We start from the raw sequence: 6472 nt of genomic DNA, 5'->3' as shown, positions 1-6472 counted from the left end.
GTCTCCAGAGAACTCACAAATGCATCCCAAGACAGAAAGAGTTGTCCTGGAAGATCCCCAAAGTTCAGAGAGCAAAGTCCAGAGAACATAGAGGTTTTCTGTCCACTCCCCTCTCCTTATTCCCCAAGCCCACTCCAATCTGGAAAGAGCCAGAAGGCCTCCTAGTGGGGACAGGGTAAAGTGAGAAAAGGAGAAGTTTTTGAAAGGAAGAAGCTTCCACTTATAAGAGGCAAATGGAAAGTTCCCCTTTCACCCTCAAGAGGTTTGCTGGAAAATCAACTCACCAAGGACAAATTAATGGGAGAAGAGCCACAGAAATATATTTGATCATAGTTTTGGGTGACAGGAGCTTTCAGAATGAAGAAGCCACCTCCCATTGGGGTGAGGAAGCTTATAAACCATCTTGAAGTTACAGAATGAATGGGCGCTTGGATCTTGGCAAAACAGGTTATAGGAGAGGGGAGAAGAGGAATTCTGTTGAGGGGCAATACATAATTCCTAGGGAGAATTCAATGGAATTCAGACCTACGATGGTCTGAATCAAAGTCTGTTGGGCCCACAGAGAGAACAATGATTCGTGACACAAGTCTGTTCAAGTTTGAGAGACTTTAGTCTTCTTTCCTGTGAAATTAGTTCAGTTAATGAAAACTTATGGAGAAGACCAGAGGTAATTTTTTCTTCTTTGGTAGGTCTGGACTTCAGGCAGATAAGGGAGCTTCAGAGAATGACTTCATCCTATGCTTTGGTAGAGATAGTTGGGGATGGGGGAAGGTCAGAGAGACCTTGAGGCTTCTTTGTCAGTTCAGCATGTATGAAGCACCATATTTTGGTGCTATTGGTTTCCCAGCCCCACTACACTGTAGGTCTCCACAAAGCAGGCCCAAGGGGTGGGAGGGAGAAGAAGGGAAACAAGAACTCCAAGTGAAGTTTAGGATTTTGACAATTGCGTTGGTTGGACAATAAAATTGCTGAAACTGGACTATTAAAAATGACTGAATGACTTCCCTTATCTAACCAGAAACACCATGTGACCTATTTGAGCAGACACCTAAGGATCAAAGTCTGTAGAGAGAGGTTTCAAATGGACAGTAATGAGAAAGGGGAGCCTTGTTGTTTACTCCTTGTCGCCAATGGAATCTCACCCTCTCAACTTAACACAGAAGACTGCAGAAGATCTTTTCTTGTAAATCGTAGCAGTAATTTTACACAGAAGGTATCTTTCTTGAACTTGTTTTTGAAACAATAAGGATATTGAAAGCCTTCCAAAAGTTTTGTTAACATTATGAAATAAATGGCGTGTTAGTTAATATCAGGAAAAAAATTTTATGAAGATGTCACTTCTGAAAATCCCCGTACATGGTGATCAGTGGTGTTGGATAGTGAAGGAAAACCCACCAGGCTTGGAACTAAAACTAGAGCAATATCTCCATTTTGCAATAATTGAATCTCAGTTGTGGTAGCTTAGCCTATCAAGGTCATACCAGTGTTGTTAAAGAGATGAAGTTAAATGCACTAACCAGAAAGTCTCAGAGTACACTCAAAGTACTTTAAGGTTGTGTTAGAAACTAATAATAAGGAAATTCACAGTTTAAGCTGACCTCCCATCCATGGACTCAAAGGGCCATATAAAGGAAATGGTTTAAAAGACACCCTGGGGTGTCTAGGTATTGGAAGTCAGCCTTAACTATAAATTTCCTTGTTTTCATTAGCTTGGGTTACAACAAGCTGAGCATTTTCTGAATGCCTTCTTAGATAACTTCCTTTTTTTATCTAAGTTCCATAGTAAAAGAACTTCTGTAATCAGTAATCACACATTTTATTCCTATTTTATGTACTTTCACAATGAAAGACAAACTTATTCATGATCTCATAATTACCTATCTTGTCCTGTGTAACAATCCGTTCTTTGTATCACAAAGCATTCTTCTAGGGATTTGGTAAAACCGGTTGAGCAGGTTTTCATATAGAAAAACCCAATTCAAACAGTAGCTCACAAATGGAATCTCAAGTATTTATTTTCACATATGAGTAGGTAAACATCAAATACATAACCAGCAAAATTTTTTTTGAACATTCAAAGGTAGCATTAAATTAGTGTCTGGGAATAAGACAAAATACCTCAGGTATTTAGTGATCAGTCGAAACAGGGAAACACAGTGAGGGTAAATCTCATGACAGAGCCCAATGGCTGGAGACTGCAGCCCATTTTGATGGCAACATTGAGGTTTACCCGTGGCCAATAGGGCTGGAGGCTTTGGCTCGATTTTATTAAAAAGCAATCCAAATGACTCTTTCAAAGATTAGTGTTTGAATATTATTGAATTAATTTACTGACTAAACACTAAAATTACATGGTTTTTTTTTAATGACTCAAGTCAGTATGACATTTCATTCCATTTTGCCTTCATTGGCATCAATGAAACTGAGAAAGAAATGCACTCTATTATAATACTACAATTTAATATATATTTTTTTTAATATTAAAGTGGAAAAAAAGGACAGTTAGATAAATGGTAAAAGTCTAGGGTAAAATTCTGTAGCTCCTTTAACCATAAAATAACATTAGACCAACATCATTAAATGCTAGTATAACTCTTATCCCAAAGCCTCTTCCAAGTAAACAATCCCTCCAGGATATCGGTTTTCTGTAGCAATGTGCTTAGAAAAAAAAAACCCTTAGTTTCTATGCCAAGAATAAAATTCTAGCTCTCAAATATTTGCATATGTAAACATTTCCAAATTCATATTCTATACACATGCTAAACCTCTTGGTGTTTATACATGCTTTTGTGATTAGTCTTCAAACTTTTTGTTGGCCAGATATGTAAAACCCACAGCTAGAAGTTGGATATTAGAAGAAAGAATAAAAATAACAATAAGGAGAATTTTGTTCATTATTAGCACTTAAAATTATGCTTAGCTCTAAGAAGGAATTATAAAATACAGAAGATCCCAGGTAGACATATTTGTAATTTAAATTTTACCTGTTTTTAGGTTTGTACCCCAGATTTGTCAAGATCTCTTAATTTGAGAATAGGAGAGTCATTGGCTAAGACATAAGATAAAAGGTGCACCATCTTGATGGGATACAACGGTTTCTATTTTCTCTCGGGGCATGGGTGGTTCAGTGGTAGAATTCTCGCCTGCCACGCGGGAGACCCGGGTTCGATTCCCGGCCCATGCAATACAAGATTGTATTCTCTCCAGTTGAGGCAAACTCTACTAGAGTTTTTGATGTGACATGAAGTCTAAGACATCACAGGCCAATCAGTGGATGTGCCTGTGATGGGTTAAAAATGAAGTCACATAGACATACTGAATTATATATACTTCACCCTAAGATGTTCAAATTCTAAATATTGGGGAAATATAAGAACTTTCTAAAAAGGTGCAATTTAGCTGTAGCAAATAAAAGGATTGTTTCTAAACTCCATATTACTTCAGTGCCTGTGAATTCCACTACACAAATAATTTATAGGAAACTGACCTTAATAATTACTTTGAAAAGAAGTCATGAATATCAGTCGTTTGAAAGATTGAATCAATTGTTTTCCATGATCCCAGAGAGCTGCAATTATTACACATTTTCTACTTCTTTCTCAAATGTTATTTTTTGGTTCTCTGTACTTATGGCCCATTAATTTAGTCACCCAAGATACAAACTAGCTTTAGTACTTCTCTCTGACCCTTGGGGGATGTTCAGAGGAATTGGACAAGTATGAGAGAGAGGCCAAGCAGCTCTGTGCTTATATTTTCACTGATTTTTCTGCTGTACATTCTTCAAAAATCTTCCCTTTGACAGAAAAAAAAAAGTTATTTCATTCTCTGTCATTCTTTAACATATAGTGGGAGACATGGTTGATTCATTTTTTTAATCAAATGTTGATTGAACGCTTACTCTGTGCCAGGTATTTTGTTAATTCCAAGAACCCAAATAAAGATAATATGCTCACCCTGAAAGAGCTTATAGTATATTTATATCGTAGTCTGTTTGGGATGCTGTAACAAAACACCATAAATTGGGTGGCTTATAAACAATAGAAATTTATTTTTTACAGTTCTTGAGGCTGGGAACTCCAAAATCAAGGTGCCAGCAGATTTAGTGTCTGGCAAGGGCCTGCCTCCTGGTTTATAGAAGGTACATTCTTGCGGAGTCCTCAGGGCCTGGTATAAGGGACAAAGGAGCTTTCTGAGGACTCTGTCCTCACGACCTAATCACCTTTTAATACCATCACCTTTAGGGTTAGAATTCCAACCTATAAATTTCGGGGAGACACAGGCATTCAGAGGGTAGAAATTTATAAATGTTACTATGTGTCACATTCACACATTATTATACATAATTTTAGATATAACCTTCACCAGGTAACTTACTATCTTTATAAAGAAGACTTTTAATATTTTGATTTGCTTTCACACTTAACATAATAGATATTGCCAGATACGTAAGCTAACTCATGGTATGTTGTTTAGTTCCAAGAAGTGGGCTTCAGTGCAGAAGATAAAGACATAACTCTTATCAATTAGGGAAGTAATGATGTTCTAGAGAAAAAGAATAGCAGAAAAAGAGAGAGGTACAGAAACTCTGAACAATCAAAGAGGTGTGTGAAAGGGATGCAACTGTATTTTAAGGGAATTGAAACTTATTTGTCACTGGCAGAGAAAATAAATTGCCACCCTCATTTTTTAATATATCTCTTAAAAGTCAATCAGCACCTATTGACACCTGTCAACCCTTTTAAGTTTTCTTCTATTAGGAGTTAGTTCAGCCACAAGCTCAGTGGGCATCTATTGATTTAGTGTCTTTGAAAATGAATGTTTAAATTGGCATGTTGGGGAACCGGTGTTGAGAGGCATGTGAGATGGTTGGTTCTATATCTAAAATAAAGCCCTGCACTTCAGGAGATTCATGCTGGCCTCCTTCAGAGGAAAGAGCATTCTCTGGCACAACTCCATATAAAGTTGGTTCACTATTCCAATGACTTTACTTATTTATTTATTTTAATTGTAGGTTTGGTGTAGATTTAGGTCACTGGTGTTTTGTTTTATTTTATTGTATTATTTTATTTTTAGACAGAGTCTCCCTCTATTGCCCAGGCTGGAGTGCAATGGTGCCGTCTCAGCTCACTGAAACCTCTACCTCCCGAGTTCAAGTGATTCTTATGCCTCAGCCTCCTGAGCAGCTGGAATTATAGATTTGTGCCACTATATCAGACTAATTTTTGTATTTTTAGTAGAAATGAGGTTTCGCTTTGTTGGCCAGGCCAGTCTCAAACTCCTGGCCTCAAGCAACTCACCCGCATCAGCTTCCCAAAGTGCTGGGATTATAGGTATGAGCCACCATGCCCGGCCAATATTCCAGTGACTTTAATAGGAACCTATTAGGATCTATAAGGTGTCGGTCCACTGTTTTAGGAGAACAGCAGTTGTCTCAGTAATCAAATACCAGCCCCAATTTTCTAATTTAGCTTTTTAGAAAATGTTGTGGTTTAAATGCATGTGTCCCTCCAAAATTCATAAGTTGGAACTTGTAACCCCTAAGGTGATGATACTGAGAGGTGGGACCCTTGAAAGGTGATTAGGCAATGAAAGCCCTACCCTGATGAATGGGATTATAAAAGCCTTATGAAAGAGTTTGAGGGAGTGAGTTTTTCCCTTTTAGGTCTTTCCACCAAGTGAGGACACAGCGTTCATCTCAACTGAATGATGCAACAACCAGGCATCACATCCAGAGCAGAGAGCCAGCCCTGAACAGAAATGAAATCTCTGGAGTCTTGATCCTGGATTTCCTAGGCTCCAGGACTGTTAGAAATAAATTTTTATTATTTATACATTACCTAGCCTAAAGTAATTTGCTATAGCAGCAGGAATGGACTAAGAAAGAAAATAATAACAATAATAGGCCGGGTGCAGTAGCTTACGCCTGTATTCCCCGCACTTTGGGAGGCTGAGGTGTGTGGATCACCTAAAGTCAGGAGTTCAAGACCAGCCTGACCAACATGGCGAAACCCTGTCTCTACTAAAAATACAAAAATTAGCTGGGCATGGTGGTGGGCGGCTGTAATCCCAGCTACCTGAGAGACTGAGGCAGATAATCGCTTGAACCTGGGAGGCAGAAGTTGCAGTGAGCCAAGATTGTGCCATTGCACTCCAGTCTGGGAGACAGAGCGAGACTCCATCTCAAATAATAATAATAATAGAAATAATATCTCTCATTATTATTGAGATCTTACAATATGTTGGGTATTAGAAGAGAGCCTTTACAAACATTATTTGAACATTAGAACAGTCATGAATGCTGGGTATAATCATTCTTACTTTACGGATTAGGAGGCTGCGTTTCAGAAAGATGAAAGAATCTAGAACTCTACAGATTGAAAGTGCCAAAATTGGTGTTACAATCAAAATGTGTCTCTCAAACCTGTGTCTTCCCCATCATTCTATATTGCCAATGAGGAGATGGACTTTATAC

At 38.1% G+C, this 6472-nt stretch overlaps 1 non-coding gene across 1 annotated transcript; it reads left to right on the top strand.

Moving 5' to 3' along the window:
- The first annotated feature begins 3113 nt into the window (after positions 1-3113).
- On the top strand, positions 3114-3184 carry TRNAG-GCC. The gene has a single exon. It is a non-coding gene; the product is annotated as a tRNA-Gly (tRNA).
- The last annotated feature ends 3288 nt before the right edge of the window (positions 3185-6472 follow it).

Source organism: Nomascus leucogenys, chromosome 5 (assembly GCF_006542625.1).
Source record: "Nomascus leucogenys isolate Asia chromosome 5, Asia_NLE_v1, whole genome shotgun sequence".
NCBI classification, from domain to species: Eukaryota; Metazoa; Chordata; class Mammalia; order Primates; family Hylobatidae; genus Nomascus; species Nomascus leucogenys.
The sequence above is the reverse complement of the archived record's forward strand: the minus strand, read 5'-3'. Positions and strand labels throughout refer to the sequence as shown.